General features: G+C 44.1%; 1 long non-coding RNA gene across 2 annotated transcripts; it reads left to right on the top strand.

Annotated features, from left to right (window-relative positions):
- Positions 1-4,328: 4,328 nt before the first annotated feature.
- Positions 4,329-10,171, top strand: LOC141088640 (uncharacterized). Of its 2 annotated transcripts, XR_012232008.1 has the most exons (4): positions 4,329-4,644; positions 7,726-7,839; positions 8,885-8,943; positions 9,043-10,171. It is a non-coding gene; the product is annotated as an uncharacterized lncRNA (long non-coding RNA). The 2 variants fall into 2 exon arrangements; XR_012232007.1 differs by lacking the exon at positions 4,329-4,644 and having other exon boundaries at positions 7,127-7,839.
- The last annotated feature ends 8,337 nt before the right edge of the window (positions 10,172-18,508 follow it).

The raw sequence follows: 18,508 nt of genomic DNA, 5'->3' as shown, positions 1-18,508 counted from the left end.
GTAGCTGATCCTTTGTGCAATGCTATATGTTAATAGCACTTTAAACTGGAAATTCCCAGGTCATGTGACTGTGACCTGACAAATAAAATTAGCATATTAGACCCATGCTCCAGATACGGCTCACAACATGCATTGTGGTATAGTGAAGCTGCACGTGTCCTAGGTCATATCATGTCATTCATCGTGCATGCATACTTTGGAGATCTAACGTGGCAACGGGTAAATAATATTTAATTGCTAATTACAGTGAGCCCAATCCCCTCCCTCTTTACTATTATTTAAATGGATCTGTCATCAGATTTTTGCTACCGCCTCTCAGAGTGAAAGGAAACCACTAGGAATGGAAGGAAGTTAAATGGAAGGGCAGGCACAATGGTGCATAATTAAAAGATAAAATTGAAAACAATAAAATGTAAAATTTAAATGTCAAGATAATATACAAAATTAATTGATGGCATCGAATAATATATATGTATATATATCACAATAAATTAATAAAACCACAAACAGACCGCCAGTACAAAAAATATATAAATATATTAAAATAAATAATATATAGCACCACCAAGTGACTAAGCAAGATAATAGAACTATATAATATAAAGTATATCCATGGTGGCGCAAAAAAATAATAAAGTATATTGTTATAACCAGGTAAATGGCATAAAATATATATATATTTTATGACCAGATAAATAGCACAAAATTGGACATAATGCATTTGAATGTGGCACCTGTATATGTCAAAATAGACCAACGAAATAGCATAGGTGAAATAATGCTAATCAAGCATAAATACCTGGAATGCGTGAGTGGCGGTAACGATGTGGAGAAAATGCGCCCTGATGCGCGTTTCAGATAGATATCCTTTGTCAGGGGGTGACAGTGTACTGGATAGTGGGTGTATATACAGTACTATATATATATCAGGACCCGTTGAAGCGCAGCAGCAGCGCGAAACGGCCGTAGTCCGTACTTTGCACATGTCTCCCGAGCCGAAGCCTTTTATTCCCGAATAAAGCAAGTTTAACTGGAATGGTGAGTGCCATTCGTCATTTCTCTGCATGTGGATTTTCAAGCTGTTTTTTTCCTTTTGGATTGAGCACCCTTTCCATGATGGGGTTTTATGGCGTTTATTATGGTGTGTGTGTGACCTCTTGGAATCATAATTGAGGTACAGACGATGCAGCAGTGCTGAGTATTTTCCTGTCTTTTGCTCTAAACCCAGGTTGTGCTGGCAGAGACGTTGTGGAGGTAAAATTAGCAGCTGCCTTTTTTCTGCAATGTTTCTAGGAGAGGTAAAGATCATTTAATAAATTTGAGTAAAATGTCATTCGGAGCTTTAGATGGGGATCCAAGTGATAATGTTTCTCTTTGCTGAGAGTGACATGTTATGCATGCCAAGGTGAGGAGACTTTTAAGCCGCAATGTTCCTCTGGGAAATATGCAAAATTGTCTCTTTAGAGAAGATGACTAGAACTCTAGTGCCTCCTATAGGAAATAGCAATAATAAAAGTCATTGTCGACCCTTTAATGAGCCTTGTCACATAACTTAGGATAAAAGCCAAAACCAGAATCATGCACTTGTATGAAGTGAGGCCGCGTCCTCTAGTTGGCCATGCCTATCGGACTGTCGCGTTGATTGCTGGAGTGCGTCCTTGCTCTATACAAGTGTATGGAGCAAGGGGGATTCACAAGTCTGCAGTGTGACTGGAGACTTATAGATTTGGACCGGAAAACCCCTTTAATTTATCAAAGATGAACTATAAGCAAAAAAAGCTGAAACCCCCTCCCTCCCCAAAATAAGGATCCTTTTTTCATTGTGCCACTCTATTCAATACAATGAGGCTCTGTATTGACAAGCACCCATTGACAAGCACTGTTTATGGAGAAAAGCAGATCCTGTCTTCTGATCTGGGACAACTCATTTGATTCTAGTTCTTTTTATGGCACTAACATGCAATTTGCAATGTTTCATCCGCATTAATACCTACTGTACATCACTGGGATTTGGGATACTCGGCCTCCCAGAATTCTTTCTTCTAGTCGGCTGATTTTCCCCTTTTTGGTTTGTGCATTGCACTCACTTGCCGGTTTAGTTTTCTTTTTTGCCCAGTCGTGTAGCTAGCATGACATGTACATGTAGGACTAAGATGTTGATCAATGGCTGCTAAGACTTATAAACCTTTGCAGGTCCACAACCCAGGGTGTATAACACTGCACTGTACAGAAATGGAGAATTAGAGGCATGTTGAACCAGTTGGCTTGTAGTGATGCTCGCGGTATGGTGGGAGTGTGATTAAGGTTAGAAACAGCTCCGTTTACACAAGAAATTGATATCATTCATAATTCCCATTTTGCTGCATCTCTTCATCACTGGGATGACCCATCAAACCCCTGATTTGTATTCCTTCCTCTGTCACAGATAAAAATATTGAAACCATTATCTACTTAGAATTTTCTGTGCCGATCATAGAACAACAGCCGTGTAAAGAGGAGGCAGCGAGGTCACAAACAGGTTATGGGCCAATTTACGAGTATCCAGCAGGCTTCCTGTGACACAGCCTTAGTAACTCAATGAGCTTTTGATGCATCGCTATTAATTCAGCTTTCACTTAAATGTACAGTTACTGCAAATCCACGACCTCCTTCATCGTCGGACATTGCAGCCATGTATCATCCCAAGCTCTACAGCTAAACAAGTTACATTCTCCAAATTGTTCATTTTTAGAATATTTAAAAATGTCTATTGGCCTAGGAATAAGTGTTTATCCCTATAATATCCTGGGGAAGAAGAGGCCTTGTAGCCCACTGACCCTTGACCTTCCGCTGTGCCCCAGGAACTTATGACAGTCATTAGCCTATCTAAAAGTTAAGTAGATTATTTGCAGAAAGATTAAATGCCTGTTAGCTAGGGTCAAGTCTGTCAATGGGATGTTGATTTGCTAAACCACATCAGCCAGTGACGCAAAATAAATGATAAAATATTACTGAATTGAAGCATAACCTAATGCTCCTGGGTTCCAGTGCTAAATCTGTACGATGATCCCCCACTAACACCCATCATTTAGAACACTGGCCTCCCTGTGACGGGTAGAGGGACCATGGTGCCCCACCATAGTCTGAGGTTTGGATTGAAATTGCAATTGTAAATTCTGCATACCTACAACTCCAATGATATATTTTGTAGGCTGAACACATTTATAGAATTCACTGAACTTTATGGCAACCTCTAATATTGTTTATTTTATTTATAGTAGGGAGTAAGTTATTCCTTAAAATACACATTTAATCTGCTGCAGAACCTTTTTGATGAGTAAAACCCCCATCCAAATTAGACTAATATCAGCCTCATCTGCCAATATCGATGGGTTCAGACAACTCTAATGTGTATGGGGGCGCTGGCCTACTGATTATAGGGGAAATGTCAGTTGTGTGATTTCAGGCTGCTGAGTGCTTTGTTTTCCTGAAGATAAGTCACCGTCAGAGATGTCTGGCAGAGGCTTTCTCATAGGGAACACATGAGCACTCAGCCGAACGAGCACTTCTGTATATATGTAAGGCCGCGATGGCTGTCGGCTGAATGATTGGCTGAAGGATCATTTGGCCAATAGCCAAGATAGTAACTTCCTGTTCAGTATTTCTAGATTGTTGTGAAACACATTTATCCTTTTATAAGGAAGGCTTCTAGCGAATTGGGTGCTTATTACTTTTGTTCCTGCAGTAGATGGCTCATAGTCCTGCAGAATGCAGTTCAGGAAGAAAGTCCTTTTTAAAAGGAAATTAGATGGCAGGTTTTTGCTTCCCCATCTGAGAGCAGCATGATGAGTAGGCAGAGACCCTGAATCCTGCAATTTATCACTTACTGCTTGCTGCAATTTTGCTAAAATGACTGTTTTATCTGCTGCAGATCTACCAACCCTCATCATTTATTTGCAGCTCTCTGTGTACTCTATGCATAGACAGAAATCAGAGGTGGGGTTGTGGTTGCATTACTTGGCAACAGGCCATTTAGTTGTTTAGGGATAATCTCCTGCTGATAATACAATTATTTCGTGAATCTTGGTCTATGTCTCTACATCATACTCAGTGGCGGATTATAATGAGGTCAATTTGGGCAGTTGCCCCGGGCCCAGTGGGGTTAAGGGGCCCACAGCCCAGGCCAGTAAATTGCCCCATTATAATCCGCCACCGCACGCCACACGACTGCACCGACCGACCTCTTAGGCTGACAGTTCCGCTCCTCCCCTTTCTTCCTCTTGCACAGACGAGACCGTACGTGGTGACGTATGAGTCCGACGTGCAGAGGACGTTGAAAAGACCGCGAGGTGAGGCACAGTCAGATGCGCAGCCCGCCTCAGTCTTACCTCACTCGGCCATAGAGGATCTGAAGACTGAGGAGAGCTGGCTGCTGCAGTGCTGACAACCTGCTCCTGGCTGTGCTGCTTGCTTGATTCTGCCGGGATCCTCTGAGTCCTGCTCCAGGAGGATCCAGGGCAGAAAAACACTTCCTTGGCAATTGCAGACAGGCTGACTGAGTCTGAGACTTGTGACTCATTGCCGCCCGTGACCCGCCGACCTTCATCTCCTGTTATCTCCTGGGCCGTCGCCTCAGCCTGCAATAAAGGGAGTCTGAGGAGAGAGGTACTGTCCATCCCCCAATGCTGACATGCAGCACAGGGAACGTGAGTGAGTGATCAGTCCTCCTGACTAGTCCTGCCCTGCTGCAGCAGCTGCCTGTGGCAGTGCTCTGTGTGTGCACTGTCTGCTGCCAGCCAGACCTCCTGGTGGCTGCTGAATGACAGAGAGGACTCAGTTTCAGTCTCTCAGACACTCACTGAGTGTAAAAAGAAAAAAAAAAGAATCCTAAGTAATTAAATGATTTGTGTACTCAGGTTGGCTTCAGACTTGCTGATGCCTGCGCAGCATTCTGCGGAGGGCATCCGCAATCCCACCGTAGCTCCATCTGTATCATGGAATGCACGGTGGCTGCAGACAGCTGCGCGTTCCTATTGCCGGCAATGAGTGATTTGTGCGCATGCGGATGCTTGTGCACAAATCACACACTCTCGTCCACGCTGAGAATGTGACATGTCGTGTTCTCAAGAGTATGTGATTTGTGCGCAAGCATCCGCATGCGCACAAATCACTCATTGCCGGCAATGGGAACGTGTGGCTGTCTGCAGCCATCTGCAGACACCGTGCGTCCCATGATACAGATGGGCCTGCGGTTGGCTTGCGGACATCTTGCAGATGCCCTCCACAGAACGCTGTGGAGCGTCTGCAAGTGTGAACCCAGCTTAAAGGCCCCGTTGCACGCCGCGATGTTGCTGGAGATCTCATGAACGCGCACATCGCTGCAATATCGCTGAGGAGAAGTCGCTGAAGACTCTCCTGTGATGTTGCGCGCAGAGCTGCGTTCAGTGATCCAGCGATCCTGCGGGCGATTCCGGTAGCTATCTTTATCATGGCACTTCCTCTGCAGAGTTGCCTCTTAGATCGCTATTGCGGTGTCACACGCAGCGATGCGCCAGGTTGCTGGAGTTGATATCGCCAGGATCCCCAACATGCACAGAAACCTGTCAACTCCGACCACCAACTTATCAGGGTTGAAATCGTCCTGTTACATGCAGCGATGCACTGGCAATGTCGCTCAAGCCGTGACGCAGGAGCAATGTCGCCAGCGATATCGCTGTGTGTGACTGATCCTTTACGGCCCTTTCACATCTGAATTTTTTTCGAATTGCGGCAGATTCACCACATCTGCTGCCTAACGGCCGCACTTCCGGCGCACTTGTGCCAAGCCCCATGCATTGTCTATAGGGCTTGCGGTCGGGTGTGGCAAGTTTAATTCTGCCGGATGCGGCAGATCCAGCACTTGCAACAGTGAAGGAAAACTGCTGCTGACCACGTTGTTTTTCACGAATGCAAGTGCCGGATCTGCCGCATCTGGCAGAACCGCACTTGCCGCACCCGACCGCAAGCCCCATAGACAATGCATGGGGCTTGCCACATGTGTGCGGCAAGTGCAGCCGTTAGGCAGCAGATGTGGTAAATCTGCTGGATCTGCCGCAATTTGAAAGAATCAATGATGTTAAAGAGGCTTAACTAAGGCTGCTTTCACATCAGCGTTTAGCTGATGTTTGCGGCCGATCCGGCAGGTGACACCACATGTGCTGGATCGTCTGCCTAACTGGGCAGATCCAGCACTTGCGGACGCGAAAAAAAAACGCTGTAAGCTGTGTTTTTTTTTCGCGGCCGTAAGTGCCAGATCTGCCGCACCCGACAGAACTGCACTTGCTACACCAGACCGCAAGCCCCATAGACAACGCATGGGGCTTGCCGCATCTGGGCTGCAAGTCGGCCGTTAGGCGGATGAACTGGCGCCACCTGCTGGAATGGCCACACATAAGCTAAACCGCTGATGTGAAAGGCCCCTTAATCAGTGGAGTGGTGAGGGAGGGTGAGGAGACAATACGGGACAGAGGACTGTCTGTCGTGAAACTACATGGGGCAAATGTACCCCATGTAAACTGTGCCCCCCCTCTTGGATAACACAAAAGCATGTGAAATTGCTGTACATGCTGTATCATGTGCCACTCTTAAGTGGCCATCTTCCTTGGATCATGTATGCATGGAGTCCATACATACATACATACATACATTAGTCAAGCAAAATATCCACATAGAGGGGAACATTCAGCATGTAGAGGTATTTCACATGTCTATACAAGGATGGAGGGGTAGTGGGTGTGCACGTTGTGTATTTGGTGAGTTTGTAACTTATTATTTGTAAGGTCTTGTGCAGATGTTCAGTATTTGGTCAGTTTGTCCCTCAGTATTTGTAAGGCCTCGTGCACACGCTGAATATTTGGTGAGATGTTACCTCAGTATCTGTAAGGCCTCGTGCACACGCTGAGTATTTGGTGAGTTGTTACCTCAGTATCTGTAAGGTCTCGTGCACACGCTGAGTATTTGGTGAGCTTTTATTTCAGTATCTGTAAGGCCTCGTGCACACGCTGAGTATTTGTTGAGTTGATACCTCAGTATTTGTAAGGCCTCGTGCACACGCTGAGTATTTGGTGAGTTGTTACCTCAGTATCTGTAAGGCCTCGTGCACACGCTGAGTATTTGGTGAGTTGTTACCTCAGTATCTGTAAGGCCTCGTGCACACGCTGAGTATTTGGTGAGTTGTTACCTCAGTATTTGTAAGGCCTCGTGCACACGCTGATGCTGCATTATAAGACGCAGGCCTTATGCTCCTGTACACAGAATAAATAACTTGTAAAAATCTAGCGCCCTGTATTCTAACCTGTTACCAGTCCAAAATTCTTGCTTGCACATTGGTCCAACCGGTGTCACGTCACCCACTCAGCTAAGGTCCACGCCCCCAGGACCTACTGTATAACCAGTCCCAGATACAAAAGGTGTATACTGCTGAGCTAATGTTCCCCTTGTATTCCAGACTCTGCAATTCCCTCCTCCACCTGTGACTAGAGAGGCACTGCACCTTCAACTTGGGGTGCAGTACCCCCCTGTGGCGCCTCGCCATAGGGGTGCCACACTTTTGGTAACTGTGCTAATGAGCACGGCCGCAAAACGCATGCCCACAAAATCGCGGGAAATGCACACTGTGTGAGCGTCGCGTATTGTTTTGTGATGTCTATTTTTTTGAGTCTCTCGTTCTTCCACTATCGTTATCTTTTTGGGGTCTTTTATCTACAGGAACTTTTCTCATGACTTGAATAATGAAGGGAAAGGGGTCAGGAGGCAAGACAAAGAACGAAGCTGCTGGATAAAGACAAAGCTAAAGAGGAACAGAGACCCAGCAACTTTCTAGTAAGTGTATGCTCATACCACGTACACACACCAAAGCCATTAGGTGTATACAGATATTAGAAACTCAGGCCAGTTTCAAATCATGATTTCTGAGCTTCCAAGTGTATCCGTTTCAAATCGGATACACTCGGATCTGAATTCGGCTCCCATGTACCCCTATGGAGATCAGATAGGATGTGTGCTTTTTGGCATCCAATTTTTGCACCATCCGATCCTGTCCGATTTAGTCACGGACACAAAATCGTAGCCTGCTGCGATTTGGTGTCCGTGCCTCAAATTGGACAGCATCGGATCCGTGCCGATCCGACCACCGATAAAATGTGAGCCTATGGACATCAGATCAGAGTTTACCTCAGATCTGATGTCGGCTCCGTGAGCCCTGTCTGTCCGTGTCCTCCCTGTTCTCCTTCCTCCATCTCCTCTATTCTGCTCCCCCCCCCTGCTATTCTATTCTGTCACCCCGCTACTCTTCCCTGTTCTATTCCCTATCCTGTCCCGTGTTCTCTCCCCTCTTTCTGTTTAAAAAAAAAATAAAATCTCCTCCTGGAGGATACATCACCTTCCCGCTGGCTCCGGGGATGCAACTGTCACCATCAGGGGAGAAGAACCTCTGGTGATGTCACAGGGGCGATCAGCTGACCTGTCATGTGATCGGCTCTGTGACATCACCAGAGGTCCTTTAGCCTCGATGGAGACTGTGGCATCCCCGGAGTCGGCGGAAGGTGATGTATCCTCCAGGAGGAGATTTTTTTTTTTAACACACGGAGGGAGAAAACAGATGACAGGATAGGGAATAGAACAGGGAAGAGGATAAAGGAGAGGAGGGAAGAAGATGAAGGAGGCAGGAGCAGGGAGAGACAGGGACCACAGGATCCACACGGAACCTGCATAGACTCAGATACAGGTGGCTATTTGCCATCTGAATGCAGGGATCCGTGTGGATCTGTGGCTGTTTGTGGGATCTTGCAAAAACTCAGATCCCCACGGACAGCCACAAAATCGTGATGTGAAACTGGCCTTATAGTTCTTGCTTTATTTCTTTTAGGTATTCAATACTCAAGTACATACCATTGTGCGCTTCCTCTGGAAAGTACCAGCCAAACTGTAAGTTCTTCCCAAAAAACACACACAGGCTGACACAGCATCAATGTTTAGTTTACTAAATGATTCCTTCTCTTACACTGTGTCATCCTATGCCCCTAGATGCATTCTTTACACAAATCGGGTGCTCAGAAAAGAAAAGAGCTACGACAGAGAACTCAACAAATGCACAAAGAGATTTCCAAATTTCCTAAGTTAGAGACTTTCTTTAAAAGGAAATCTACAGAATCTGACGAGCCAAGTCAAACTGATGTAAATAACAACAGCTGTGATAAATATACATCTCCGACTCCATGTCACTCATCTGATGACTCAAATTCTTTAATTACATTGCCCCAAAAACCTGATGGAGAGACAGAAAATGTAATGGATGAAATTGAGCATGCTCAGGAAGGGGTGGAGGATGTTTCAGAGTGTGCATCAGATATTGGGCTGTGGGGTGAACACATTTCAAAAGAAATGCAAGAATATTTTATTGCTAAAGGAGCTACTTTTTTCCAAAATTCTGAGGCAGACTTGTACAACTCTGCTGTGCTTACCACTGGTAACCATCATAGGTACTGTAATAAAAAATGCTTCACACATGTAAACCCCAAAACTAATGAAATTTCATCACGAAATTGGCTATGCTATTCACCATCTCAAGGCAAATTGTTCTGTTTTCCATGTAAACTGTTTTCTAGCAGGCGTTGTGCATTTACATATGGTTTTAATGATTGGAAACATGGTGAGGACAGGCTAGTTAGGCATGAATGTAGTGAGATCCACAAACAAGCTGTCCTGTCAGTAGTGAGCAGACAACAGACAACATCTCGGTTAGACAGTCAGGTGCTTTTGCAAATGGAAAGCGAAAAAATATACTGGCGTAAAGTCTTAAAGAGATCCCTTTCAGTTATAATGTTCCTTGCTGAAAGAGGGCTTCCTTTTAGGGGGAAAAATGAAACAATTGGTTCTTCTCACAATGGGAACTATCTTGGGTTCATGGAAGTAATGGCGAATGTGGATGAATTCCTAGATGAACATATAAAGCTACATGCAAATAAAGGCAGGGGGCATACATCTTACTTGTCTTCGACTGTGTGTGAGGAACTGATACAGATTTTAGGAACCAATGTCCTCTCACTTATTGTGCAGGAATTGAAGAAAGCTAAATTTTTTTCACTGTCTGTGGATTCTACACCAGATGTTTCTCACTGTGACCAACTAACATTTATTGTCCGTTAGGTTTTGCCTTCTGGACCAGTTGAAAGATTTTTAGAATTTATTCCTGTTATTGGTCACACTGGCCAACAAATAGCAGAGTTGATTGTTGGTATTCTATCTAAAAATGATATCAATATTAAAGATTGCCGTGGCCAGTCCTATGATAATGCTGCCAATATGAGTGGAAAATACAATGGGGTCCAAACACATGTCAGGAATGTATTTCCTTATGCCACATTCATTCCTTGTGCGGCCCATTCCCTTAACCTGGTAGGGAAAAATTGTGCTGAAAGTATTCCAGAAATTTTCAGATTTTTCAATGTTTTGGAACACCTTTATGTCTTTTTTTCGTCATCTACTGGGAGATGGAGAGTGCTGGTAGACAAATTAAAACCCCTTGGGCTACCAGTTGTAAAACAGCTTTCTGCCACAAGGTGGTCCGCAAGATATGAGGCAGTTTTGGCTTTGCACAAAGGTTACGAGCCAATATGTAATCTTTTACACAGCATGATTACAGATCCAGACTTCAGTTCATGTAAAAATGAGGCAGGGGCTTTGGGTGAGAAGTTAAGTGAACTTGATTCAACCTTTATTCTCGTGGTATGGCATGCAATTTTGGATCGGTTTCATAAAACCAATTTGTCCCTTCAAGAGGCAGGTTTAAATTTAAATACTGTTGTGGCTTTACTTCAGTCTTTGTTAGACTTTGTCAAGAGTCTGAGAGAAGAGTTTGATAAATATGAAAATGAGGCTGTCAACATTTGTGGCCATAATATGTATAATTCTTCGGTACATTGATTTCGGAAGAGAAATCGTCAGTATGATGATGGTAACTCCGAAGCAATTGTGTTATCCCCAAGGGATAAATTCAAAACTGAAGTTTTTTTTGGTCTCATAGACAATCTAATGAGTAGCCTGTGCCAACGTCTTGGAGCATATTCAGATGTTTGCTCCAAATTTGGCTTTTTGTCTAATTTGTCAAAACTTTCTCCATTGGAGATTAAAGAGGCTGGAAGCAATCTTGTTTGTTCATATCCTGAAGACCTAATGCCTGGTGCAACCGAAACAGAGCTAGTTCAGTTTTCAAAATTTTTATCCACCTCCTTTATAAGAGATAAGACAGCAAAAAACGAATTGTCTGAACTGAATTTGTTCCTACTTCTACACGAACATAATTTAACTCAGACATTTTGTAACACTGAAATTATACTCAGGATATATTTGAGTATGATGGTGTCAAACTGTACTGGCGAAAGGTCTTTTTCCAAACTCAAAAGAATAAAAAATGAGCTAAGGAGCCAAATGGGCCAAGAGCGGTTAAACCACCTTTCTCTTTTAAGCATTGAATGCAAACTTTTGAAAACCCTTGACGTATCCAAAATAATTGATGAATACAGCGCAAAGAAATGCAGGAAAAAATTGTGTTAATTTAGTCTAAAAAAAAGGCTTATTGAGGGTTTTACATTCCGATGACACATAAATTAAAAACGTTATGTTACCCAAAGCAGGAAGAGATGATTATAATGCATATAGAAATAAGGAGGGAGGGGGAATGTTTACTGTGGGAAAAGCATCCTGATAATATATTTGAATACTGGCTTTCATCAGACTTTGTGAATTACTTTTACTTGTATCAAAGACTTTATCTAGTGTTTGGTATATGGTATTTTGTGTACTGTATTACACCATGTTCCAAATTATTATGCAAATGTTCTTTTTCTCTGATTTTCCTAAATGGTCGTTGCAAATGACAGTCAGTGTAATAAGTCACTTAATATATACCATCCATGTATTTCATTGACAAAAAAACCCCCCCTATGACACTGAAAAAGAACACTTGCATAATAATTTGGAACATGGCGTAGTACTGATGTACCTGAAACTAATGGTGCTGTGCTTGATTTTAGATATTTTCAGAGGATACTTGAATATATAGTTTCTGGTAAATGTGAGTGTATAAGTAATATTTATATAAGTTATGCATTTTACACTTTTGTCATTGATATGACTGTATTGTAATAGGAATGTGACAATTTCAATGTATTTTCCACTGTTTAAGTTGCACTTTTGATGAGAAACCTGTGAAAATTGTCAATCTTGTTTACAGATTAAAATTGGACTGTTCAATACTATGGCTTAAATTTTTTATTTTTTTTCTCTTCCTAAATGAAGGGTAAATTAACTAGATCAATGGATGTTTGACAGGTTATAGCTTCACTCAGCAACAATTTTTCTGGAATAATCTATTTCAGGTATATCGTGACCCCTGTCACGTGACGGGGGGGCCCACAGAGTCTGAACTGCCCCGGGCCCTGGCTACCCTTAATCCACCCCTGATACAGTATATATGTCATTGACATATATATATATATATATATATATATATATATATATATATATATATATATATATATATATAGAGAGAGAGAGAGTACAGACCAAAAGTTTGGACACACCTTCTTGTTCAAAGCGTTTTCTTTATTTTCATGACTATGAAAGTTGTAGATTCACTCTGAAGGCATCAAAACTATGAATTAACACATGTGGAATTATATAATTAACAAAAAAGTCTGAAACAACTGAAAATATGTCTTATATTCTAGGTTCTTCAAAGTAGCCACCTTTTGCCTTGATTACTGCTTTGCACACTCTTGGCATTCTCTTGATGAGCTTCAAGAGGTAGTCACCGGAAATGGTTTTCACTTCACAGGTGTGCCCTGTCAGGTTTAATAAGTGGGATTTCTTGCCTTATAAATGGGGTTGGGACCATCAGTTGTGTTGTGCAGAAGTCTGGTGGATACACAGCTGATAGTCCTACTGAATAGACTGTTAGAATTTGTATTATGGCAAGAAAAAAGCAGCTAAGTAAAGAAAAACGAGTGGCCATCATTACTTTAACAAATGAAGGTCAGTCAGTCCGAAAAATTGGGAAAACTTTGAAAGTGTCCCCAAGTGCAGTGGCAAAAACCATCAAGCGCTACAAAGAAACTGTCTCACATGAGGACCGCCCCAGGAAAGGAAGACCAAGAGTCACCTCTGCTGCGGAGGATAAGTTCATCCGAGTCACCAGCCTCAGAAATCGCAGGTTAACAGCAGCTCAGATTAGAGACCAGGTCAATGCCACACAGAGTTCTAGCAGCAGACACATCTCTACAACTGTTAAGAGGAGATTTTGTGCAGCAGACATTCATGGTAAAATAGCTGCTAGGAAACCACTGCTAAGGACAGGCAACAAGCAGAAGATAATTGTTTGGGCTAAAGAACTCAAGGAATGGACATTAGACCAGTGGAAATCTGTGCTTTGGTCTGATAAGTCCAAATTTGAGATCTTTGGTTCCAACCGCCAAGTCTTTGTGCGACGCAGAAAAGGTGAACGGATGGACTCTACATGCCTGGTTCCCACCGTGAAGCATGGAGGAGGAGGTGTGATGGTGCTTTGCTGGTGACACTGTTGGGGATTTATTCAAAATTGAAGGCATACTGAACCAGCATGGCTACCACAGCATCTTGCAGCGTCATGCTATTCCATCCAGTTTGCGTTTAGTTGGACCATCATTTATTTTTCAACAGGACAATGACCCCAAACACACCTCCAGGCTGTGTAAGGGCTATTTGACCAAGAAGGAGTGTGATGGGGTGCTACGCCAGATGATCTGGCATCGGCAGTCACCAGACCTGAACCCAATCAAGATGGTTTGGGGTGAGCTGGACTGCAGAGTGAAAGCAAAAGGGCCAACAAGTGCTAAGCATCTCTGGGAACTCCTTCAAGACTGTTGGAAGACCATTTTCGGTGACTACCTCTTGAAGCTCATCAAGAGAATGCCAAGAGTGTACAAAGCAGTAATCAAAGCAAAAGGTGGCTACTTTGAAGAATCAAGAATATAAGACATATTTTCAGCTGTTTAACACTTTTTTGTTAATTATATATTTCCACATGTGATAATTCATAATTTTGTTGCCTTCAGAGTGAATCTACAATTTTCATAGTCATGAAAATAAAGAAAACTCTTTGAATGAGGTGTGTCCAAACTTTTGGTCTGTACTGTATATACAGTATATATCTTTATATTTAATAGAGAGATAGATAGCAGAATAGCCAAAAATTCATTTGTCAGCTTCTGTAAAATCATTGCTGAAGCCAAAAGGATAGGAGACATGGTTTACGTACAGTAAATCCATGCAGAACAGTTAGATTTATAGATGTCAGTGACTAATGCTGCTAGTAGTATGTGTGTGTAAAATTTGGGACCTGTATGTATTTAATAAAAGAATGTTTTTACGGAAAAAATGGTGTGGGCTGCCGCACCATTTTCTGCGCCAGAGAGGGAAAGCCAGTGACTGAGGGCAAATATTAATAGCCTAGAAAGGGACCATGGTTATTGCACCTTGGCTAAAAACATCTTACCCCCGCCACCCCAGAAAATGCGTATCTATAAGTTGCGCCAGTTCCGACACTTAGCCTCTCTCTTCCCATTGCCCTGTAGAGGTGGCACATAGGGTAATAAGGGGTTAATGTCATCTTTGCATTGTAAGGTGACATTAAGCCTGGCTTAGGAATGGAGAGGTGCAATAAGACACCTATCCATTACTAATCCTAAAGTTTGTAAAGGGTTAAATAAACACACAGGCAGAAAAAAAGTATTTTAATGAAATAAAACAAACACAGCGTGCCATCTTTATTTTACAGCTAATCCAAGTGACAACCTCGTTCTCCTGTAAGAAATAAAAAAAACCAAAAAAAACAATAAAACAATATACCATACCTGTCCGGCGGTCAGTCCCACGCTGTAATCCATATCTAGGGGATATACAGTTTACAGCCTGGAGCGGTGCTAATGCGACCACCCCGACTGTAAACTACTGCAGAATGACTGAAATGATGCCAACACTTGCTTCAGAGACAAGCACTGACATCACTGAGTCTGCCCTCCCTACCGGCCTGACCCACGCTGAACTCTGCAGTGTGGGAAAGTGAACCACATGCCCACGCTCCCACGCTCAAGAGTTCAGCGCGAGTCAGGCTGTGACTTTTATTTTTGTGTCCCATATTACTGAGCAGTGCCCTGTGAATATAACACTTCAGACCTTAAAGAGGTCGTCCAGCCTTAGGGTACAAGCCTGCAGTCACTCTTTGTGACTGCAGACTTGTGAATTCTCACATCGAACACACTGTGCGCTTTGAGGATTCTGTAGTGCCGGAAGCAGTCAGTCACGTGACCGCAAGTATGCGATTTGCACATTCCGAAAAGATTGTATCTGGACTTGCTCAATACAGTTGCATTGAGCATGGCTGGACATAGTATAGTGGGCATGTGGACACATTTATGCTAATCAAATACTTGCGGTCATGCGCCCACTGCTCTCGATGCCAGAAAGCCCTCAAAGCACACAGTGTGCATGATGTGATGATTCTTAATTCTGCAATAACAGAGTGGCTGGAGACTGGAACCCAAAGGCCAGACAACCCCTTTGAGCGCTCTGATCCGAGTGCCGGCAGCAGTGCTGGGTATTAACGTGCGAGACTTGTGCAAGTTTATCGCAAGTGTGACACCTGCCTAATAAATAGGCACAGACAAGGTATTTTATCTGTTCCACTGCAATCATTATAAATGTACTGTATGTAATGCAAGAAAGCTGATAATGTTTTGAAGTCTTTAGTCATGAGAAAAACCAAGTATACTTTTGAATTCTATTGTTTTTTCTACTGTATAAAGCAGGGGCGTAATGACCGCAGTTACGGAGGTCATGACTGTGTAGGTACGTGTGCCGACTGGGGGGTGGTCCCTTTCGGCTGCGGAACAGACTGGAGGCAGACACAGGAATCCCTTCAATCAGGTCGAAAACTTTATTGGGTGTCCTGACATCCACAGCATGCACAACGGCTTCTGACCCCGGCCCGGGTACCCGTCACCTCCTGATGCTATGATTGGCAAAGACCCTCCCGGTTCTTTCACTGTGGCTGCCATTAGGCCCACGACCACAGTGCTTCCCCCTGGCTAAGTCTGCCCACTGTACACCTACTCACTCTTTGGTGTCCAAGCCATCCGGTACCCAAACCTTCCATCAGTCACCGCCGTCCTTTCCTGCGGCTGCCTTCTCAGGGCCACCCACCCTCTCTTAGTAATGGTCTCTGGCTCTCCTCTGTCCTTCCTGAGCTTCTCGTTTCTCCATCCTCTCCTGTGCTCTTCTCACTTCTCTCTTCCTCCTGGGTGTCTCTCTTCCCTGCCCCTGGGACTCTCCTTCCTTATATCTCCTCCTTCTGGAAATCCCCTTCTCAGTCCCGTAACTCCGCCTACCATGACTATGCAGTTTCCCTAGCGTAAGGCTTGCAGCTAAGTCCTTTTCTCACTGCTCTCTGTCTCAATCTTGTGGCCAAAACCCAGTACTACGTAGTCCTGCACTAATTCGCAGCTGTTAACCATACACATACAATAAAGTTTAGTGCACATCATCCTTTACATGTACTTTCCATCTCAGACTGGTCCATAGGTCAGTCCACCCCTACAACTGGGCACATGAAGCTGGGTACAGGGCCAGTTGCTGAGTAGTCTTTGACCTGAAGCTCCTATCTATACAGGAATCTGACTTGAGTGTGTTGTGTTGCAGTATTCGTTGTGTACTCACTTGGTGTTTGGGAGTCCTTGTTACCTCCCCGGATACAGCTGCATACATGACAGGAGACCTTAGGTCCGGTTCAACAGATTCAGTTTTATTGATGATGTTCCCTTTGTCCAGTGTATTATCAGTCCTTGACTTCACTGTTCTCAACCTGCCCCTGCCTCAACAGCTCCTGTTGGTACCAGGGACCTTCAATCCTGCATAACAGCTTCTCTAGGACTCACCATCTTCCCCTTTCACTGTGACCCGACTGACATCTTCATCACAGGGAAACAGAGACATGGCGCCAAATGCCTCTTCTGGGCCCTAGGCCTGAAACCGCCCCGGGATCTGGCAAAACTTCAGATGTGTCCTCATACTGTTTGGAGACTTGGCACTGACACGACCTCTTCGCCGCTCCTGCATTACTGCCTTGGAAGCTGCCAAAGACTGTCACTGTCTAGCACTCCCCTTCTTATCTGATCTCTCTCCTCCCAAAAAGTGGCTAATCTCAAGCTGTTAATTATGCTGAGTGCTGCAAGCTGTATCCCTATGCCGTGTAATGGTTCCCCTAGTGGACAGTCCTCCCCAATCTCCTGGCCTTTAGGAATAAACCTCCAGGAAAACCAAGACACAAACCGGCCTTATGGATAAAATGCAAATTCTGCATAAAGTCATATATGTCAAGCCGCTGCAATGCAGGTAAATGCAAGCTCCACTACATGGCAATAGAGTAGAGGGAGGACTGCACAAAGCAAGGCCAGACCTGCAATGCAGTGGCGAGGCCACCACCAGGTGGCAGCAGAATAGTCAAACAAGCCAGGTCGATACAAGGCTATAGCGCAGTACAAAAGGAATAAGCAAACACAGAGTCACAAAGAAGCCAAATGGGTCAGTACCGGTCAGGAGCAGATATGCCAAAGCCAAGAGACAAAACAACAAGTCAGGGTCCAAGCTAAGTCAAAACCAAGGAGGGAAACACTGAGTCGGGAAGGGAAGAGGGGATAAAAAGACACAGGTTCAGTAAGCAAGCAGCAGGACAAATCAGGGCAAATGGGGTCAACTATAAACGCCGTAGGCAAAAATTATAACTGACATGGTCTTCAGGAAGCAGCGGAGATAAATAGCAAACCTGAGATCAGACTGAGGCAGAGAAAGTTAACACCTGGCATGACAAGACTGGAAAAAGGGGAAGACAGGACTCAAAACTCGGTCTGGATCATGACAGTACCCTCCTCTCAAGGGGGGCCACCGGACCACCAGGTTTCCCAGGATAACATAAATGAAATACATGAACCAATCGATCCGCATGGACAGATCACGATGGGACCCACGATCACTCCTCAGGACCATAACCCCTCCAATGAACCAAGTACTGAAGTGAACGGCAGACCATTAGAGAATCCACAATCCGCTCCACTTCATACTCAGTCTGACCATTCACAGAGACAGGTGGTGGAAGGGATGGAAACCCAACAGAGGGAGGCACAAATGACTTCAGGAGGGACTCATGGAACACATTGGGGATCCAAAGTGACGGAGGAAGACCCAAGCAAAAGGCAACTGGGTTGACAACCTCTATGATCTCGTAAGGTCCAATAAACTTGGGACCCAGCTTAACAGAAGGAACCTTCAACCGTATATTCTTAGTAGACAACCATACCTTATCACCTACTAATAATACCAGCCCTGAAGACCGTCGCTTGTCAGCAAAATGTTTATGTTTGCCCTGAGCCTCCCCAATATTCCTCTGGACCTCCCTCCAAAC

This window comes from Dendrobates tinctorius, unplaced genomic scaffold (assembly GCF_039654945.1).
Source record: "Dendrobates tinctorius isolate UK_male_01 unplaced genomic scaffold, ASM3965494v1 ptg000040l, whole genome shotgun sequence".
NCBI lineage: Eukaryota > Metazoa > Chordata > Amphibia > Anura > Dendrobatidae > Dendrobates > Dendrobates tinctorius.
The sequence above is the reverse complement of the archived record's forward strand: the minus strand, read 5'-3'. Positions and strand labels throughout refer to the sequence as shown.